Source organism: Macaca nemestrina, chromosome 3 (genome assembly GCF_043159975.1).
Source record: "Macaca nemestrina isolate mMacNem1 chromosome 3, mMacNem.hap1, whole genome shotgun sequence".
NCBI lineage: Eukaryota > Metazoa > Chordata > Mammalia > Primates > Cercopithecidae > Macaca > Macaca nemestrina.
Window position 1 is genome coordinate 3,023,281 of NC_092127.1, and position 21,549 is coordinate 3,044,829.

At 39.3% G+C, this 21,549-nt stretch overlaps 1 long non-coding RNA gene across 1 annotated transcript; it reads left to right on the forward strand.

Annotated features, from left to right (window-relative positions):
• The first annotated feature begins 3,054 nt into the window (after positions 1 to 3,054).
• On the forward strand, positions 3,055 to 10,580 carry LOC105466544 (uncharacterized). Its single transcript, XR_978255.2, has 4 exons — positions 3,055 to 3,176; positions 4,274 to 4,410; positions 8,947 to 9,183; positions 10,375 to 10,580. It is a non-coding gene; the product is annotated as an uncharacterized lncRNA (long non-coding RNA).
• Positions 10,581 to 21,549: the final 10,969 nt, after the last annotated feature.

Consider the following 21,549-nt stretch of genomic DNA (forward strand, 5'->3'; position numbering starts at 1 on the left):
GTAAAACAGTATCTGACAGTTTGATATATGTTATTAAATGCTACCACAGTCAGAATCTTCGTAGCGCTCTCCAGAGTTCTTTAGCCCCAAACCCACTAAACTTCCATGTACATTGACCCTTGAACAATGGTGGGGAGGCGCCGGGGGTGGGAGCACCAGCCCCTGTGCGGTAAAAGTCCGCATATGACTTTTAACTCCTTAAAACCTTAGTTACTCATAGCCGACTGGACTGGAAGCCTTGTCAACGGTATAAACAATCGATTAACACATATATTTATGTTGTATGTGTTATATACAGTACTATTATAATAAACCAGTTAGAGAAATGAAAATGTTATTTGAAAAATCATAGGAAAGAGAAAATGTATTCACTGTTCAATAAGTGGAAGTGGACCCTCACAAAGGTTTTCATCCTTGTCATCTTCACGTTGAGTAGGCTGAGGAGAAAGAGGAAGGGGAAGGATCAGTCTTGCTGTCTCACGGGTGGGAGAGGAAGAAGGAAATTTGCATAGAAGAGCATCTGTGCTGTTCAAACCTGCGTTGTTCAAGGGTCAGCTGTACGGAGAACAGTCATGGAGAAAAAGGGGGGTGCTGTCTAAAAACTCTCTTCCTTATTAAAACCTCACTTTTGGAGAAGCCTACATGACAGCAGATATGCGAACATCTGGAACAGGTGATTAAATGAATATCTCTTGTTTTAATCCAAAGGCGCAGCCTCATGTAGTCATCCAAAGGTGTCTATTGGCAGCAACTCTGTAGCACAGAAAGCAAATTTTCTCTCTGGAAGGTATGTCATCTTGTTCTTTGATTTTTGGAGACCCCAGCTTTAAAGCTTGTTTATGATCGTGACTTTGAAAAGCTCCCCAAGACACTAACAGCCTTGTTACTACCCCCAGGTCTGGCACAAAGCTCAATGCCAGTAAGATGAGTAAGATTCGCTCAGCACTGCAGGAGTAACACTGGAGAGACCATGGGTATGGCCTGAGGCCTCCATGCGGACAGCTCTTCAGGTGGGGTCTCGGGTGTCTGGTAGGGATCTGGAGCAGAGCTGAGCAGAATCTTGAAGAGTTGGCTTGGAGCCCACCATGTAAAACACACCCCCCATACACACAATTGGCATGGGATTCTTCCAGGATTTAAAACAAAATTTGTATATTCCTCAGTGCTTAATTTACTACCGAAGGGTGATTTGACTTCTGGTAGGAATTTAGTTCCATAACCAGGGAATGATGATCAAGACAAAGACAGTGTGTAATTTGAGGTTAAACTCCACGACCCAACATAGCAATATCTCTTTATCATTTTTATTTCCGATCTTGAAGTGGATAGAGTACAAGTGTAAGAAAACAAATGACCTTTTGTTTCCTTCCAAGGTTCTAAATGCTTCATCTGGGTTTGGGTAAATGTTTACATTTTCATTGTGTTAGGAAAGATGTTATTATCTTAAATCACTTCTCTGTCTCTATGCCTGATCATCAGACCCACAGTCTCCACATTCTCATATCATTTTATAAATGTATCATGTTCATGCATAAATATATGAACTACTCGTATTTATTTAGCCCTCATATTGACTACTGAAATACACTGGAAGGCTTAAAACTTTATATGTGGGCAGTATCACATTAAGTATGAGATTGATATCTAGCACATATGACAGCAGACATGCAGACATCTGGAGTGGGTGAGTAAATGAATGTCCTGGATTAAATGAATATCCAGCACCCTCCTTGTTCTCCACGACTTTTCTCTATAAGGTTGACCCTTGAACAATGCAGGTTTGAACTGCACAGATGCCCTTATAAGCAAATTTTCTTCTGCCTCTGCCACCCTGAGACAGCAAGACCAACCCCTCCTCTTCCTCCTTCTACTTAGTCTACTCAACATGAAGACGAGGATAAAGACCTTATGATGGTCCACTTGCACTTACTGAACAGTGAATATATTTCTCCTCCTTATGATTTTTTAAGTAACGTTTTCTTTTCTCTAGTTTACTTTATTGTAATAATGCCACAAATAACAAATACAACATACAAAATATGTGTTAATTGACTGTTTATATCATTGATAAGGCTTCCAGTCAACAGTGGACTATGAGTAGTTAAGGTTTCAACAAGTTAAAACTCATGTGCCGACTTCCTTTATTTTTTTATTTTATTTTTTGTGAGATGGAGTCTTGCTCTGTAGCCCAGACTAGAGTGCAGTGGCATGATCTTGGCTCACTGAAACCTCCACCTTCTGGGTTCAAGTGATTCTTCTGCCCCAGCCTCCTAAGTAGCTGGGATTACAGGCTCACACCACCATGCCCTGCTAATTTTCATAGTTTTGGTAGAGACAGGGTTTTGCCATGTTGGCCAGGCTAGTCTCGAACTCCTGACCTCAGGTGATCCGCCTGCACTGGCCTCCCAAAGTGCTGGGATTATAGGCATGAGCCACGGGGCCTGGTCCATAGGTTGACTTTCTACTGCACAGCAGGCTACTGCTCCTACCTGCCACAGTGAATACCGCTTCATTTTTGCTAAAGAGAAAATGGAAAAAGTCAAGTGAGTCTTTGATAGGGACAACAGTGTTTTGTTTATGAACACAGAAGGACTTCATAAAATCAACTGAGGGTCAGAGGCCAAAAGGTTGTGTTATTGCTATTTGTATTCTTTTTTTTATATATTTTTATTTTTTTATTTTTTTTGAGACGGAGTCTCGCTCTGTCGCCCAGGCTGGAGTGCAGTGGCCGGATCTCAGCTCACTGCAAGCTCCGCCTCCCGGGTTTACGCCATTCTCCTGCCTCAGCCTCCCGAGTAGCTGGGACTACAGGCGCCGCCACCACGCCCGGCTAGTTTTTGGTATTTTTTTTAGTAGAGACGGGGTTTCACCGTGTTAGCCAGGATGGTCTCGATCTCCTGACCTCGTGATCCACTATTTGTATTCTTATCTAACATACTGAGAACTTTTTATCACTGTATTAAGTATCCATACAGTTGTAAAACAGCAAGTCTTTAGAAAATGTTAAATTGCAGAATAATCATCATCCAATAAATTATATATTATTTTAGGTTGAGAATTGAAATAAAATATACAATTTGTAACAGCTACCTGCAAATTTGCCAACCAACATACAATCATAAAATGTGATTAACTATTTGAAAAGAAGCACTTCAAAGATTAAAGAAATGACTAAAGTAAGTTATTCTCCAAGAAAATAAACATAGTTTTTTGTATTTGTATTATATAGAATCATATTGACATTTTCTATATGGTATGAGTGACTTATGGAAGTTAATGACCCTTATCCTTTAGCTCCTCAAACACACACACACAAACATGCACACAGACACACACACACATGCACACACATAATTTTTCCTGGAGACATGCATGGGGCTCTAAGGATTTTTCTTGATTGATATGGAAAGATTAAAATATCTAGAGTCACATTTTCTCTCCTCTCACCTAGAAACCTTTGCATTTTGTGAAGTTAGCAGTTTTATTGATCAAGTTGTTTGTCAGCAATAATGAAACAGTTGGTTTATTGAGTTCTTTGGGTAATGAAACCATCATTAACTGTACCAGGGAAGGAAAACTAGATTACAAACTTTCATTACTGCATATATTTGAGAAAAGAGATTTCTTAAAGTATATTTTTTCATAGTAAAGATGGTACCAAATGCAGTTATAGAAATATTAATTTGGCATAGTATTACGGTATTGGAAAAAAACACAAAATTTATAAAAGTTATTCTCTTTATTTCAGGAAAAACTCTGTCTAACCAAGAGAGTTTTTACAAGTCTTTAATGAAAGAAGCTTAGCATTTTCCTTGATAATTACCCCTAAAGTCTAACAATAGCTCTACTCAAGAGCTCCTATTGTATGTAATTTTTTTAAAGTCCAATTTTTACCAGTTTCTCCCAGAAGAGAAATAATTGATTTCCATTCTCTGAATGACTTAAAAGTCTTTTAATTAAATGTTTCTTCTTATAAGTGTGAGGATAGTCTGAAATCATGGCCTGGTCTCCAAGCAGAGACTCCATTCAACTGGGTCGTGCTTGTTAGTCTCTTGCAATGGGGTAGAAGAAAGAATCCCGTATAAATTACTAATCATCACTAAATCAGTCACATGTAACATGAAATAATTTGACAGACGAAAGATTTAATAAACTGTATGTCAGTCTAGTTTTTTTGATTCTATAATTATATCAATTATACATCAATTATAATTACATCAACGTATATAAAAATATAACCAATATATATTTTTATTGTTGGCCCCATTGATAGGAAAGCATTTAAGGCTTTAAAGAGTGGCTTCAAAAGCAATAAGATGTTGTTTTCTGCAGAGTTGTAAGGGACACCCGAATCTTGCCTTGGCACAGCCGCCCTTCTCTGACGGAATGCCTAAGGGATACAGATGAAAGGTAAATCCAAATGCCAGTTCATTATTAATTGGGCTAGACCCCAAATCCTAGCTATTTGTAAATCAAACTGGAACAGATCGCTTAGACTAGACTAATAATCTAATCCTTTTCCCAAGAAAGAATCTTACCACCAGGTGACCACAAAATGAAAGCAGCCAGCATTCACATGTAAAAAAAAGAAGAGCGTAAAGACAGATATCTGCTGGCTTTCTTTTCAAGTCAGCCCGGTGAAGTAGGAAGCCAATGATACTTATTAGTAAGTAAATGTAGCCAGTCTTCTACTGCAGCCTTCTTCTTCTGAGTCAATTAGGTTAGTATTCCATTCACTCAGAGAAAAACAAGGAAAGTAATAGGTACAGGAGCAGGAACCTTACCTCGTCCCTTGCAGGATTGTTGAGTGCTGGAAAAAGCAGGCCCATTGTCTCACCCTGCTCCTAGAATACTCTGTGGAAGCAGAGGAAGGCATCAGCTGCCACCAAGGATAGTTCACCTAAGACTATCTCACATGCCTTGTACACAACCACCAAAGGCAGAATCAGGAAACCTTCAGACAGAGTCCTAACCATCTGGGGATGATCTCCAACAAAGAAATTCCAGGGCAATGATCTAGAGTTGTAATTCTTTGCTCTGTAGATAAAAATTCTGCTAAAAGAAAACAATTTTGTCATTATTTCCCACTGCTGTCTATTAGACTGTGCATTCCTTGGAAGGAAGATCTATTCTTACTGTTATCTGTGTGCCTGGCAATAAATGTTTGATGAATGAATGGAGCAGTCAGAGGAGATACCCAATTAATTTTCACAGTAAGGGTCATGGAGAGGAGAGGCATTTGAAGAAAGCTGCACAACCAGACACACTAAATATAACAATTTTTCATTCTGATTTGTAAGCTGAAGATAATGATACAAAATATTTGCATATTTTATTAATTACACATACATGGCTGTTATTCAGCTTCATGTTACGAGATAATAGGAAGATGCAAAAGAGGAGAGCATCCATCAAGTAGAGTTACAAGGGGTTCTGCATATTACTAAGCATGCTTTTTAAGTTTCTGAGCTAGAGAAGGTATGTAAGTTATTAGACGAATAATTTTAAGGGGAGACATCAAGGCTTCCATCTTTAACATGAAGACTGTAGATATGCATCCTGTCCTTCAACACAATGTCGGGCATGTGCCAGGCATTGCACCAAACACCAAAGGTTGAGAGATAAATAGAGCATGACTCCTGGCCTCACAGAAGTCCCATTCTAGCTAGGTTTCAAACACATCCATGGGAATGTGGGAAAGGAAGCATTGTTTATTTATGTGCATCTAGATGACTAGTAGGAGAAAACATTTTTATAAGATCTGAAGTATAATGAAAATATTTCCCCATGTTAACTTTGGGTGAAGGGATGAGTGTTAGGCCAAAGTTAGGTGGTATGGACTGAACGCTAGTGGCCCCTAAAGTCCATATGTTGTAACCTAATACCTGATATGATGGTATTAAGAAGTGTGCCATTTGGAAGAGATTAAGTCATGAAGGTCCCACCCTCACAAATGAGATTAGCTCCCTCCCAGGGGGCATCCTTGCTTCTTCCTCCCTGGAAGGACACTGCGAGGAGATGCCATTCCTGAGGAACAGGCCCATATCAGACACTGTATCTGTTGGTGCTTTGATCTTGGATTTCCCAGCCACCAGAACTATAGACAATAAATCTATGTTCTTCATCAATCACCCAGTCTCAGATGTCTTGTTATTGCAGCCCAAAGGGACTAAGACATATGACAAGAGAGTAGATTTGGGGAGGGGAGTTAAAAGGGAAGATGATGGAGACCATGGAATAACACAAGGATGAAAGTGTATGGTGTTCCTTGGAGACTTGGTTCTCTGGTGGCTAAAGCAGAACTTGTAGGTGTGGAAAGGACTGAGAATCTGTGGAGAAGAGAGTGGTGCAAAGAGGCTTTAAGACAGACTGGGGCAGAGGGTGAGTACTCCTGGCTCTGTGCTGAAGAGCTGACCTGTCAGTCCCTCAAGGTTCCTCTGTGATTGACCCTACTTCCAGATTGGTGTTCTCTGCTACTCTTCTCAGGGACTCTGATTCCAAGCTCTTTGCTTGTTCTCTGGGATCATACTTAATGAATTATCTTTTGCATTAATCTGTCCTTTTTTCTCGTGTTTTCCCTTTAGTCTATAAAAAGCTTGAAATGTCTTGCATAATTAAAAGAACTAAACAAATGGGTACCCCTCACCAGCCACCATGCTCTTTCTTTTCTACCCTTCCCTTCATGAAGACTGATCCATGTTCTTAGAATTACTTCATCTCCCCTCCTCCTGCCTAATCCCACTGCAGTCCTAATTCTGCCCCACCATTGCGCTCTCCCTGCTCTGACCAACATCACTGACCCTGTTATTGCCAATTCTCTGGGACGCTTTTGCATCCTTATCTCAGTGGGTCTCCTGTTGCATTTGCATGTCATGTGTGTTCTCCTTCTGAGTCCTTTCCACTTCCCTGGCTTCACACGTGTTCACTTTCCTCGTTTACCACTCATTCTCTCTCAGAACGAGGGCCCTCCTCTACCTGCCATTTAATGTTGATGTCGTTCAAAATTCAGCTCTTGTTCTACTTTTCTTCTCATTCTATATTCTTTTCATATTCACTCATAGTTTGAACTGCCAAATATATATATGATGATGTCTTTGATATCTGTCTCTCTAGCTTGCTCTTCTCTGAATTTTAGATTTCTACATCCAACTTCCACCTATCGATAACCACTTAGCTATTCCACAATATCTCAAACTCTCAAAATTCAAGGGATAGTGTAATGATCTCCTCCAAATGTGCCCTTTTCTTGTGTTATCTAATACCAGCTCATGGCATTATTATTCACCATGTCATAAAATCAACTCTTATTCTAAACTACTTTCTCTCTTTTATTACACTCACTCTTTCAGATAGCTAATTATAACATTTGGTAATTTTACCTCTAAATTTTTTTTTTTGCTTATTTTTTGTTTTTTTTTTTTTGAAATGGAGTTTCATTCTTGTTGCCCAGGCTGGAGTGCAATGGTGCAATCTCAGCTCACTGAAACCTCCACCTCCCAGGTTCAAGTGATTCTCCTGCCTCAGTCTCCTGAGTAGCTGGAATTACAGGCAGGCGCCACCACGCCCAGCCAATTTTGTATTTTCTTAGTAGAAACAGGTTTCTCCATGTTGGTCAGGCTGGTCTCGAACTCCTGATCTCAGGTGATCTGCCCACCTCGGCCTCCCAAAGTGCTGGGATTACAGTCATGAGCCACCGCACCTAGCCTAAAATATTTTTCAGTTGTGTCCTTTTCTCTATACAAATACCAGCCTCAAGATCTGTTGCCTGCATAACTACAATGTCCTCCCAATCAATACATTTTACCCTAGTCTTATTTCATGTTTATAACACTCTTCATCCAACCTCTGGAGTGAATCTTCTTAGATGTGGTCATGAACTTCCCTGATTAAAACCGATTATTGATTCCCCATTACTCAAGATATGCAAACTCCATACCATGGTGTATGCTTGCTTGTTTAAGATCATCAAAAGGTTTCTCACTGAACTTGAAGTGAAATCCATATAATTTACCATGCTCTCCAGGGCCTTGAGAAGAAGGTGCTTCATTAGCTCATCAATCTCATTTCTGGCCGCTTCCCCAATCCCCACTTGCTTTTGTAGGCACAATGGTCTTCCTTTGGTTCTGCAAGAAGTCAAGCTCTTTCTTAGCATAGGGTCCTTGCAATAGAACCCTCTCCAATTTTGCATGTACTAGTTTCGTCTTGTTTTCAAATGAGACCTGCCCAGAGAGCCCATCCCTGGCCATCACATTTGAAGTACATCTATCCTCTCACTTTTTATATCAATAACTTACATTTTCCTTCATAGTATTCATCAGAACTTGTACTACTTTTATGTATTTGGCTCTAAAGCTATAGATTGCTAACTCCAGACAAGCTGGGCGAGCTTCCTTTCTGGTTTATTCTGTATCCTCAGCAGAGTATGCGATCAGTAGAGGTTAAAGGGCTATGTGATGTATGTGATCTTCATGAATCCTTCACTCCTACTTCCTTCTCCATCCCTCTGAGCCTCAGCTTCCTACATCATTGTTTATGTTTTCATAATACTGAACTGTTTGCCATTATTGAAAAACTCTTCGTACCTTTTCTCCTGCTCTTATGACTGCCTGGATAATAATCTATGCTTCTTTTTTGTCTGAGCCTGGATGACTTTTTGAGCCTCAACTTGTCATCTTTCCTCCAGGAAGCCTTTCTGAAAACAGAGGCGATGCTAAGTCCTGTCCCTTTGAGCTTCACTGGGCTCTGGTCCCTATCTGTAACAAGCTTTCCGTGTTCTATGAAGACGGCTGCTTTTGGATATCACCCCACCCTCCCAATCACACAACCTTACACCAATACCTTACAGGAAGGCCCATATCTCATCTCTCCTGGTACCATCATCTCCAACTACGCTCCTAACAAATAAGTACTTCTCTAAGGAGTCTATTTTTGAACTTTACTCTTCAGGTAACAGAGATTTCAAGAGTTAAGCACCAACGTGGTGCAATTCAGCGTGTTCTTTTAAATAAATCTTCGCGGCTCTATGGAGGCTGCTCTATGGAGGCTGGACTGTCACAGGCAGAGCCTGATGCACGAAGATGAGACCCTGAGATTGGGCAAGCAGGAGATGCTGCGCCAGGGTAGCATGCAGCCAAGGTTGCTTTCGAGACACACACTCTAAGACAAGGGAGCCCATTTGAAACAGTAATGACAGGGAAGGTGGACAAAAGGGGTGGGGAATCTAAGATGACCAAGTTTTCTGATTTGATTAAGTGAGTGAAGGGTATAACCATCTAAAAAGCAAAATGGTATTTGACGAGGCTGCCAATGTGGTGCGATTAGTATTCCAATAATCTGTGAATTCTATCAGCCTCTCCCATCAGTCACAGAACAGTTCAGTTTGCGCATTCTCCTTTCTGAATTAACTGATGTTCCTTTTGCTTATTGGCACACTCGAATATTTACCAATAGTGTAAAATAAGAATGGGAGTACCCTTCTTGTCTCTTAACCCATAAGTCCATTTGTCTTTCATGTTCAGTCTATGTAATTTAGAATGTAGCCAGTATAGAGGAGACACATTTTTTGTTTTACTTTCCTGAAAGATAGTACTGTCTTGAGGTAAAGTAATCAATTTTGCACATTTACTTTAATTGTGAGTATCAACTACCAAATTTCATTAATCCTTCTCTTGACTCCTATATCATTTTACATAATTTCCAATTGCTGTCAATTCTTTAATGAACTTCACTCTAGTGACTAAACAATGGGCTTTGAGAAAAAAAAAAAATACATATATATGTGTAAAAAAATCCAAAGAATTACCTTAATGTAAGATGGTTTTTTCCTGAGTGAATTTTGTATATACACTAAGAAAAAAAACCTAATAAAATGTTTTTAAAGTGGAAAAAATTAAATATCATCAAAATAATTAAAATGCTTGTCCATATTAGACCTATCCTATTTACTAAAGAAAGATTTGCTCAAGTATTTCCTTCCCGGCAAGTATCTTAACTTTAAGTTTCATTTTCCCCAGTTAAAAAATAAGACTAATAATTGAATTAGTCAAGGGTTTGTGGAATGCAACTCAAATTAGCTTAGGTACAAAAAGACTTTTTACCACAGCTTTGTGAAAAGTGTGGAAGATAGCAAGCACGGGTTCACTCAGGCAGTGTCCGTGAACTCAGACGAGTGCGCTCTCCATCACTCATGCCTGCTTTTTCTGGGATGGGCTTCATTTCCAGACAGAGGCCATAATATGTCAGGTCCTATGTAATTCTGAACCTGTCAGAAAAAAAGATTGCAACTTTCCTACTCTTTCCAACAAGCTTTCCAAAGAGGAACAATTAGTCATATTTGGATCATGTGACTATCCCTGAACCAATTAATGTTTCCAGGGAGAAGGCGAACCCTGACTCTCCAGTTCATGGGTCCAGCATTTGGTCCAGGGAAGCAAGATTTTTCCACCAGACCTGGAGGTGCCGGAGAGCTGCACAGAATCAGGAACGGGTGGCCCCCTTAGGAAGGGGAAAACATACAGTAAAAACTAGATTTCCAATAATACACATTGCAAGGTGGTTGACAGGGTAAATTAAAGAATGGATAAAAGCACATGAGAAATCTCCGTAAATGATGGCTTTATTAATTACTAGAGTAAAATATTAATAGAGTCGTGGCCCTGTTCTACCTTCTGTGTGCAGAGGAGAAGGCTGTCTTTGCCTGACCAGTTCTTGGGCCTTTAATGTGAAGGTTGAATGTAAAGGTAAGAGATGCAGAGTTGGCGAATCTAGGAAAGTAAAAGGCATCATACATTGATCTAACATTTACTGAGTCTCTATCCTGCTCTAGACATAGTTCTAGGTGCTGGAATACCACAGAGGACCTAAACAAATGAGGCCTCCACTCTTGTGTACTCGTGTCAACAAAATAATTTCAGATATGACTGAAGACTAGAGTCTATAACACAGACTAGAAGTCTATAATACAGAATAATAATATTAAGGTAACACAGAATAGTCTTATTAATATTAAAATAATTCAGATTAATAATATTAAAACTTGACTAGGATTGAATTACTTTAAATTGAGTGGTCTGTGGATGCCTTGGCAGGAAGTTGATACGCAAATGATGCAAGTCAGTCAGTACCTACTAGTTGGACTGCAGTGACCGAGACGGACAATAGTAGAGACAAAGATGGAGAGAAAACAGGGTCCTGTATGCTCTGATGAAGGATTTCAATTTGATTCCTTTGAAGCAAAAGGCATTAGAAGCCGTTGAAAGATTTTGAGCAGAGACATAACATAACGTGATCTGCTTCAGGCTATTCGAAGAATTATGCTAGCTTGTAAAAACAAAATAGAAGATAAAACAGATTAATGGGAGCCAGAGTGGAAACAAGGCACTGAATAGGAAGCTTTTGTATTCCATGTGGTGATGATGATGACATGGAGTATGGAGGTTTCCACAGAGATGAAAAGTAGACCAATACCAGATACATCTTGGTGATAGAATTAGCAAGACTCATTATTGGGTCAGATATGGAGTCTGAGGGTAAAAAAGATCAAGGGTGGTTTCTAGATTTTAGTCTTTAATAACTGGGTGGATAAAAAGGTAGAAGGAGTAATCAATTTAGGGATTTAAAAAAATCGACAAGCGTTTCCTTTTGCACAGGTTAACTGAGCTGTCTATTAGACATCCAAGCAACAGTGTCAAATAGGAAGGCAGCCACATGAGTTTGAATGGGTTAGGCTGAGGGTATAAATATTAGCATCATTAGCATATACATAGTATTAAGAGCTCCATATTGGATGAGCTATCCTAGGGAAAGTTTGGATACTGAAGACTACAGGACCTAAAACTAAACTCTGAGGCCCAAATATTTAGGCGCTCAGCACAAAAAGAGGAGACAACAGTTTGACTTAGAAGAATGCAGTGATCGGTGAAGTACAAAAAAGAAAAGCATAGAATTGCAATGTGGTGGAAAAAGATCTTCAGAACAGAATGGATGTCAAATGTGTCTGAGAGGCAAAGTACGACCAGGAGAGAGAAGTGACCCTTGGACTGGCCAACACCACAGGTGCCTTCGGCATCTTTGGTACCACTGGTGACCTGGACAGGAACAGTTTCAGTGGAATGGTGCTAATGGAAGCCCAGATGCCTTGGGTTGTAAAGAAAATGTGAAGTAAAGAATTAGAGAAATGGGCCAGTAGCTGTAGGAAGACATGGGTCAGTGTGCTCGAGGGAGAGTTTTCTTAAGCCGTGAATTTATGGAGCAAGCTGATGATAAGAATTCAGAAGAAGATGGGAAACTGAGATGCACAAAAAGGAGGATTCTTTGCTGGGTAAAAGTCCCTAGAAGTGGAGAAGGGCAAGATACAGAGCACCAGTGAGGAGCTGCCTTTGATCGGAGCCAGGGACCTTCATCCACCACCACAGGAGAGAAGACAAAGTGAGTGCGTAGAGACAGAAGAATTTAGGCAGAGCTGACAGTGAACAAAGAGGAAGTTTCATTCTGGGAACTTCTGTGCTCTCAATTACATATGTGACAAGATAATTTGCTGAAATTTTAAACCATTGGAAATATCTGGGAAAAAAAGGGCAAAAAATTGTTTCAAAAAGTGAACAAGTTAAACCGGATAGGCAAAGATGCCTGGATTGTAGGGTCATGTAAACTGCCACTGGAGATTTACGGATGGTTTTAGACAGAATGCAGCCAACCAGGGTGTGTGTTCTTCTCCAGCCACGTTTCATACACAGACAGTTGGGTTTAACCAAGTTAGGGATTTTGCTGGTGAAAATGACATTGAGAAAGTGGCAAGGGAGGTTGGGGTGTTTGAAAGCAATTAATTGCATGTACGGTTCATGTAAACTGAAATAGGGAAGGAGAAAAAGGAGACATGTTGAGGACTATGTATCATTTAAAAAGCAGTGGACTCAGTGAACCCTGAAAACTCCTGGAATAAAGGGAAACGATAGATTCCAAAGACTTAATGGGTACAATAATTACAGTCCACCTGGGCTGGATTTGGTGAGTATGGAGAAGTTTGGAGAGAGGAAGCAAGAGCTAGACGACATGCAGCACTATTCACAATAGCCAAGAAATGGAATCTGCCTCAGTATCCATCAACAGGCGAATGGACAAAGAAAATGTGATACATATACACAATGGAGTACTATTCAGCCATAAAAAAGAATGAAGTCTTATAATGCACAGCAGCATGGATGGAACTAGAGGTCATTATATGAAGTGAAATAAGCCAAGTGCAGAAAAACAAATATCACATGTTCTTACTCATGGAGGAGCCAAAAAAAATAATTATCTCATGGAACTAGAGAGTAGAATGATGGCTGCCAGGGACCAGAAAGGGTGTGGAGTGGGGCAGATAGAGATTTGATTAATGGGTACACAAGCACGATGAGACAGAAGAAAATCAGTTCTAATATTCAATAGTACAGGAGGGAAATTATGGTAATTTTTTGTATATTTTTAATTAGTTAGAAAGAAGGATTTTGAATGTTACCAACACAAGGGAAAGATCAATGTTTGAGGTGATGGAGATCCTAATTACCCTGATTTGATCATTATACATTGTATTGTGTATGATTATACATATTTTTGGAGTACATGTGATATTTTAGTATACAACATATTGTATATTATACATAAAAATATATACAATATATTTTAATATACAATATATTGTATTAAAATATCACATGTACTCCAAAAATATGTATAATTATACAGAATATAAATGTTATTGATATGTGGTATCAATCAATATAACATATCAATAACAGATAAGTTAAAACTGAAGAAAAGATCTAGGCAACAGCTCTGTCGGTATGTGAAATAAGTGAAAAAAACATAATAAACAAGTATTTCAGGAAGGCTTGCTTATTATGAATGGGAACCTTTCTTGGTATTTTTTTGAGGTACCTCCATACAGATTCACAACAGCTTTACAAGGACGTTGTGGTGTGGGGCTGGCGTTTCTGTGAACCTGACCCCGCGCTGAGAGCCCTGCCTGAACTGCACAGGGGATTTGGACTCTTCTTGGTTATCATATCATCGTCGTATTTCCATAAAGGCCGGGTTATCTTTTAAAGAGGTTTAATAATAAAATTCCCAGTTTATTGTTCCAATAAATAAAGCTGTGTGGGCAGACACCATGCCCGTTCATTTCCACGTCGCCCGTGGCTGCTTTTGCATCACAGCTGCAGAACTGAGTAGTCACCATGGCGACCACACAGTCCACCAAGTCCAAAACATCTACTCCCTGGCTCTTGGAGGGAAAGTGTGTCCACCTCTGATTTAGGACATAAACCACGTGGCCCCTTTCCAAAACTCTCCTACCATTCCATTCCCAATCTTCCCACTCTTCTTCAACCTCACTCGCGGTTCCACAACCCCATGGACGTCCTTTCTGCTTCTTAAATGGAGCAAGTGCTTTTCAACCACAGTGCTTTTGTCCCAACCGCTCCTGGGACCCAGAACACTCCTGCCCAGTTCTTCATAAGGCCAGCTTGTCTCACCATTCAAGCTTCAGCCTCCACATCTCCTCCCCAAGGACGGATCTGGGGCAGTGCATGCCACACTTTCTGTCGGAGCACTAATTACTGTTGCACACTTACTTGCTTGCTTGCTGGTGTGCTTATGGGCTGCTTCCCTCCCTGAGAATGTAAGCTCTGTTGGGATGGGGCCCATGTCCACTTCTTGCTCACTGCTTGTATCTCCAGAGCCTCAGGCCTGGCACCAAGGAGGTGGTCAGTGAAAACTTGTTGAATGAATAAAAACGAAAGGAGAGTTATAAAGGGCTAAGCACTTTGCAATATTACATATTTTCTTTCATGATACTCCTTTGAGGTCCATCCTTTAAAGAGCTTGCTCTCTAGTTGAACACATGGAGAAATGGCCTTGAAAATAATCCAATAGGCCACACTTACAAAGCAGCATGCAGGATTAATGGTACGTGCGGGCTGCAGCTTATTGAAATGCTTGGCCTGCGCTTTGGAAGTACATTTTGGAGACTGATTTCTACGGTTATGATTGCTCTTCATGAATCACTGGGGTTTAGCTAGACCATGTAGAACACTAATAATAAATGCGCATGTGAAGAGAATTGGATCAATTATCCAAACACTACAATTCAGTCAAAACAGGATTTATTGCTGAAGGATAAAAAGAATATTCCCATAGCTTAAACCTGAGCTTAAGTGTGACTGCTCATTACGTTCACTGGGTACATGTTTTGCTGTTTACTTTGTCTTTTAGGATGAGACTAATTTGTATTTACATGACACTTTTCTAGTGGCTTATAAGAAAGCACATGTGACTGAGAGTTAAAAGCCTAGCTTGAACTTCCAGAACGTTATTTCAGTGAAACCCATATCCAATTTATTTACTAATTATTTCAAGTTTTAATTGTTTCTAAATTATCATTTTTTTATCCATAAAAATATTCTTACATAATTTGAGGAAAATAAATCAGAATATTTTTTCTAATTTCTTAAAGTGCACTGCACTTTATAAAAATAATAATCATTATTATTAATGAATATAAAAATATATGTGATCACTATTGATATTAAAGTATTTACTATGGTAATGCCAACAGCTAATTGTCACTCCTAGATCTTGTCAGCTCCATAGAGGTGATATAAACACTGTCTCTGATAGTATTTTTGAATCACTTGGGAATGATTTTGTTTTCACTGTTAATGGAGATTCTCCGTCCTAGGTCATGTGGGGAATGTGGGGCATGGAGCTAAGAACCAAGTTCCGAGTCAAACAGACCTGGGTTCTAGTTTGACTACATCAGGTAGTCACGGTATTAACCATAATACCTTTGGGTAAGTTTGCCCCTGTTTTCTCCTTTATAAAATGGGAATTGAAACTAGAACCTATTGCGTTAGATTATCTTAAGGATTAAGTGGTATAAATAAAATAAAAAGCACTTATAACCATGCCTAACTCATAGTAAGAGCTAAGTAGGGATTTGCTCTTATCAATAATTTTTTAAATTAAGCAATCTCCTTTGATTTACATATGAAAAAGAAAAGGAAAGGGAGAAAAATGTAATTGACTAAAAGCTTTGCAGGGAACAGCAGGTATATAGCCAAGTGCCCCTCCCACGACACTCCTGCCTTCTCCAATCTCTACTCTCCACATGTGTTAGCTTCCATCTCTCGGACGAGCTTCCTCAGCCTGGCAGGAAATATGACCTGACAGAACTGTGGCTGACACCTCTCACCCTGCCCGTCAGAAACATCCTTCACCTTATTCTCTAGATTCTGTTTGAAAAATTCCAGGAAATAGCTCCTGTTGGCCTGGTTTATGTCCTGGGCCCAACTTTGGGCCAGTAACTGTCCTCAGATTGTCTTAATCCTATGCCTACGATGTAGTACACAGATTCGAGAGCCACGCTGCACTGCAGCCCTGCCACTACCAGATGTGTGGTCTTCAGTAAAGCACTTCCATTTCAGGATCTTCATTTGGAAAATGGAGATAATAGTGGTATCTATTCCAAAGCGTATCATCGTCAGGGTTAAACAAACTCACACATATTAAGGGCTTCAAAGACGATGGCTTATGGGAAGCTCTCAACAGTGTTGGCTGTCATGATCTCCCTGGAATTACGGAGCCATCAATATCCCTGGTCAATCTACTACCGCCAGAGAGGCAAGGTGCTGTCAGAACACGGAAGTTTCTGCCAAACTCCAAGTCGTAAGTAAGGTCGGAGTGGGATTTGCCCTGAGGAGGCAGGGTGCATAATCATGATTCTCAATCTTCCCAGAAAGCAGAAAACGGATCCATTCAGCAGGAAGACAACTTTCCGGAGCTGTGCAGATTTGGGCACACCATTTTACGTGTTTTGATTTTAGTTGCCTCATTTGTCCAATAGATTATTTCTAAGATCTTTCCAGTTCTAAAAGTTTACAATTATTTTGTAACCACAAATCCCCATGTAATAAAAACAAAGAAATAAAACAAGCTACAAATTAATTTGCTACTTAATTTTCCACAAATTCCAACTTTTGAAGGTCTAAGACACAAGCCAGAGTTTTCTATTTTCATCCTAATACATATTATCAATATTTCTGGGTCTCACAAAATGCTTGTGCTATAAATTAAATAATATGGCACCCTACTTCATGAATAGGGGAAAGAATGTGAAGCGATTATTTTCAAGGTGGTTCTAAAGACTGTTTTAGGAAAATCTGGGATTAAAGTAAAATCCCCCAGGTATTGTATGTTTCACTGTGAGCCTTCCTGCTCTCCCTGGCACTTGTGGAGCAGCGAACTTGGTAACATTCTCCTTCGAAGAAGTGCGATCCTGGATGAAGTAACCATATGCCTCCCCAGAGAGTCTCACAGTATCAAGAACATTTCCTGGATTATAAACTCCTAGGAGAATTTATTTTATGTAAACCATAAAGTAGATTCAAATTAGCTAATAAGGAGCCAAACAATATTTTCACACTAGGAATTAGACAGGTGTCAAAGGGGAATTCTAAAGCATAAACACAAAGCTTCGCATTCAATGGCTGCTGCTCCTGGCAATTCCTCATGTAAATAACGGCTTAAGAGGCTGGAGACACTTTTCTTGAGATAACTGTTCTAGGGTTTTTACATTTAAACTCTCCTCTAAATCTCAACTAGCATCAAGAAAAAAGACATTTAAAAACAGCTAACAAGAGATTATTTTCATATGCCAGAAATCACATATATAAAAGTAACATTTATCAAATATTGTATTTGTGCTGCATTAAAAACAGTAAATTTTGGCCAGGTGCGGTGGCTCACGCCTGGAATCCCAGCACTTTGGGAGGCTGAGGCGGGTGGATCACGAGGTCAGGAGATCGAGACCATCTGACTAACACGGTGAAACCCCGTCTCTACTAAAAATACACAAAACCAGCCGGGCTTGGTGGGCGCCTGTGGTCCCAGCTACTCGGGAGGCTGAGGCAGGAGAATGGTGTGAACCCGGGAGGCAGAGCTTGCAGTGAGCCAAGATGGGGCCGCTCACTCCAGCCTGGGCGACAGAGCGAGACTCCGTCTCAAAACAACAACAACAAAAAAGCTTAACAGTACATTTAAAAAGGTAGAAAAAAACTAACTTTTGATTATTTTTTTTCAACCACTTTAAAAAAAAAAAAGGCTAAGACAAAGATACATCCTTTCAGTGATCAGGTAAGTTCTGGAGAGCTGCTGCATAGCAGGGTCACTATAGTTAGTAATAATCCATTTTACACTTAGATCGCTGAGAAAGTGGATCTCAAGTGTTCTCACTCCACCAAAAAAAGGCAACTAGGTCAGGTGATGGATATGTTGGTTGGCTTGATTGTGTAATTATTTCACAATCTATACATATATCAAAATACGTTGTATGCCTTAAATTCATACAATGTTTGGCAATTATGCCTCAATAAAGCTGAAAAACTATATGTACATATATATAGTATGAGCTCTTTTTAAAAGACTAAAAATAACTGCTTTACATATATATATGAATATCTTTTTAATTAGCATGCTTTTTAATTTGTGATGAGGAAGATGATGAATAGCATCAATATGTGGATTATTTTCATGAGCTTTATTGTCCTTTAATGAAAATGAGAATAACATTGATTTTTAAAGCATGGTGAAGTTTATTGTTACTATTTCCTGGCTCCCGGTTATTTTCTCCTTCTGAAACTGGATAGGAAAATAAAGAATAAATCCTTTTTGGGTTGTATGTATCACTCATGTATCATACACGGCAATAGTTCAAGGCCCAGATAATTTATGGAACATTACACTTGCCTAAACAACCACCCATCCCCAGTAGAATTCACCGATTATCTCTCCTTTGGAAAAACCAAATCAAATCAAAACAAAACAAAACCCATATTTTCCAATTCTTCAGCCAAATGTATCAAAGGAACATTTTCTTAGAAGGAAAAAAAGATCAATAGGTATATATTCTGCAGTATGTGAATCACAGAACTCTAAATGTTCTACCATCTCTCAATGTCCTGCAAGGGATGTTTGTCAACGTCACAGTTACGAGGCTCTTCAGACAGAGACACACTCCAGAGTCCTCCAAGAGACAGATTTCAATAGCACTTTGGGCGGTTCAGGAAACCTGCCTGGCTGGGGAAAAGCCATAAGCTCATGCGGGTTTGCTAAAAAAGAAAAGGGGGTGCTCTGGGTCTCCTCATAGCCTAATGAGCTTCTACTTCACCTTAGCCGAGAGTGAATAATAAATGTCCTGTTTCTGTTTCCATTCCACTCTCCTCTCTTCTCCCTTCTTTTCCTCCCTATTTTCACAGTTTCCTTTCTTCCTGCATTTATTTGCTCCCCTTTCATTCTTCCAGTGGAAAATAAGAGTATATGGTTTAGAGGCAGTGGATATGAATTGGCAAAGAAATACCAGTCAAATGCCTTTCTTTTTTCTGACTTCTGACCGGATCATCTCTCTGACAAGAGCCTCACGCACATTCCACGGAAGTTATATGGGGAATCCATTGCATTGACAGGGAAGTGTTTGCTCCAATCAAGTTTGTATCACACCTTGAGGAATTTGTAAAATAAGAGGCTTATCTCTCATTTGTAACTTTTCTAGAGAAACCCCAGTTTCCCCAGCCTGCTTAGAACTAAAAAAACAAAACAAAACAAAACAAAAACAAATTATATTTTTAGATTTAAGCCATATGGGCTAATTTATGAAAGTAAAAGTTTGGATTAACCAATGGACTCTGATGGAATGTGAAAATCCAAGAAGGAGGTATCACAAAAGAATTCATTAGGAATGCTGGAAGAACAGATTTCACTTTACAGTTTTTACTTTCTGCATTTGTATAATGCATGAATGAAATGTATAAATTTAAATTTGTACTTGAAGTTCTTGAAAACTACTGGATAAGAGCACCTTCTGTACCAAAAACATTCTTTTTAGCCATATTAAATTAGCTCTTCTATAAAGTTCACTTTTCAAAATTTTGGAACTGTAATTGGCAATTTGGATTAAGCTTTAGCTATTTAGGGGCTTGTCATTGTTTAATACTTGGGTTGATCAGGGTTATCCTTCCAAAGTCAAACAGATTACTATAGATGATCTACCACTATAGTGAGATTAATAGTCTAACCACAGAACAGATGGTATTTTCATTTGTTTTCATCTAACTTCATATCATTGCCCTCAGAGTTGGTTATCCACGTGAATGGTACCTACAACCTGCTAGTCTATGGGATTTCTGGAGGACAAAGTTCTGCCTGAAAAGCATTTTCTGGACAATGCTTATGTGGAAATCCAGAGAAGATCCCCTCAAGATGTGCAGTGGGAACCACATTGGGAAAGATAGATTTTAAAGCATAAGGGGGTGTGGGGGGGCAAGATTTAGATCTTCTTAACTTATTGGTGAGATGTTTGACAAAAGATAATGGATCTTCAAAATCCTCTTTTTACAAAGAATAACTACTAATTTCAAAATCATTTCGGTAGTCATCATTACAACTTTTAATAGACCAAACACAATCTTAAGACAATAATTGCAACACCAAAGACCAACATTAGAACAGAATACTACAGATTAAGCATTCCTAATCGGAAAGTCTAAAATTCAGAATGTTCCATAATGCATGCCAACATTACACCACAAGCGGGAATTTCACACCTGACCTCAGGTGATGGGTAGCAGTCAAAACACAGGTGCACAACACACAGTTTAGTCACAGTTCCCAAGGGGGTTACTGTACGGTGTGCAGTCACCTTAATCAAGCACAGCATGGCAGCTGAAGAACAGACACCTGCATTGTTTGTTGTCGCTGTTGCTTAGCAGCTGATACAGGTATCTGGTGACGCTCCTGTGCTGCTTGGCCAGCCTGCACACATTGTTTTTTCACTCTGTTAATGTTATGTCATATTTGTGATCATTAAGTACTTACGTGTGAATAAGCATACACAAGATTGCTTATCGGTAGCATATAAATTCAGTCATGAATGATGGTGATGCCAAAAAAACACAGATTATCACATGGGTTGCTCAGGTGGTGGCATTTTTGCTTTCTGATGGCTCAATGTACACCGAATTTGTTTCATGCACATTATTTAAAATATTGTTTAAAATTACTTTCAGTCTGTGTTTTCAAGGTGTATTTACAACTTAAATCAATATCGTGTTTGGACGTGGATCCCATCCCCTAGATATCTTATTATGTATAGGCAAAATATTCCAAAATAAAAAAATCCAAAACACTTCTGATTCCCAATACTTTAAAGGATACTCAATCTGTACATATAACTAATACCGAGAAAACTGAAAAATGTTAACCAATTATGGGTAAAATTTAAAATATTGGTTTAACACTGCCACTTACTAGCTGTAAGACCCTGAGTACATTTCTTAACTGTGCTATACCATATTTTTCTGATTTGAAAAACTTGAATAATCATTAACTACCCAGCCTAGAATATATTTCACAATGAGTAGTGCTGTTGCTCTTGTTACTGTCATCATCATTATCATGCTGACAATGTAGATATCTAACTATGACAAGTCATCATCTAGATTGTTAGAATGAAGTGAA